Source organism: Octodon degus, unplaced genomic scaffold (genome assembly GCF_000260255.1).
Source record: "Octodon degus isolate 3935 unplaced genomic scaffold, OctDeg1.0 scaffold00010, whole genome shotgun sequence".
In the NCBI taxonomy this organism is placed as follows: Eukaryota; Metazoa; Chordata; class Mammalia; order Rodentia; family Octodontidae; genus Octodon; species Octodon degus.
In genome coordinates, this window is record NW_004524586.1 from 10835037 (window position 1) to 10836012 (window position 976).

At 54.3% G+C, this 976-nt stretch overlaps 1 pseudogene across 1 annotated transcript; it reads right to left on the reverse strand.

Moving 5' to 3' along the window:
- Positions 1–28: 28 nt before the first annotated feature.
- Positions 29–924, reverse strand: LOC101588940 (annotated as a pseudogene). The gene has a single exon (XR_192366.2). The product of XR_192366.2 is annotated as a phosphoglycerate mutase 1 pseudogene (transcript).
- Positions 925–976: the final 52 nt, after the last annotated feature.

Here is a 976-nt window from a genome sequence, read left to right on the forward strand (position 1 = left end):
CAGGCGGGGAGAGTGTGGAGGGTGGGGGGATGGGGCGCAGGCTGCTGGTGCTCTTCACTTCTTGGCCTTGCCCTGGGCAGCCACAGCTTCCGTGGCTTTGCGCACGGTCTCTTCATCCCCGAGGAACTGCATGGGCTTGATGGGCTTTAAGTTTTTATCCAGCTCGTAGACAATAGGAATACCAGTTGGCAGGTTCAGCTCCATGATGGCTTTTTCAGAGAGACCTTCCAATTGCTTGACTACACCCCGGAGGCTGTTGCTGTGGGCTGCAATCAATACCTTTTCCCCTCCTCGATCTGGGGAACAATTTCTTCATTTCGGATGGGTAGAGCTCTGGCAATGGTGTCTTTCAGACTCTCACAGAAGGCAGCTGATCTTCAGCGAGGTCTGCATACCTACGATCCTTGCTGATGTTCCTGTAGAAGGGGTGGTCAGGCTCTATCAGGGGTGGTGGGACATTGTAGGAGCACCACCAGATCTTCACCTGGGCCTCGCCATGCTTGGCAGGCATTTCTGCTTTATTCAGGCCAGTCAGGCCCCCATAGTGCTGCTCATTGAGACACCCAGTTCTCACCACCGGCAGCCACATCTGGTCAGTGGCATCCAGTACTGTCCAGAGGGTCCGGGTTGCTCTTTTGTGCACTGAGGTGAAGCAGATATCAAATTCGTAACCAGCATCTCGCAATGCCTGCCTGCCGCACTTCACCTCTTCGTGTCCCGCCGAGCTCAAGCTGGTCTCCTACCAGCCACTGAAGCGGTTCTCCAGGTTCCAGGCACTCTTGCCGCCATAAGCACCAGCTTATAGGCGGCCTTGGCGACGGGAGCGAGAAGCGGTGCAGCGGGACCGGAGCAGGCTGCGATTCTGGTGGCAATCTGGAAAGGTAGGCGCTTTAACAAATGATGCTGAGAAAGCTGATTATCCATGTCCAGAAAAATGAAATTAGACTCCTATCTCTTTGCCTGCATAGATATAAAA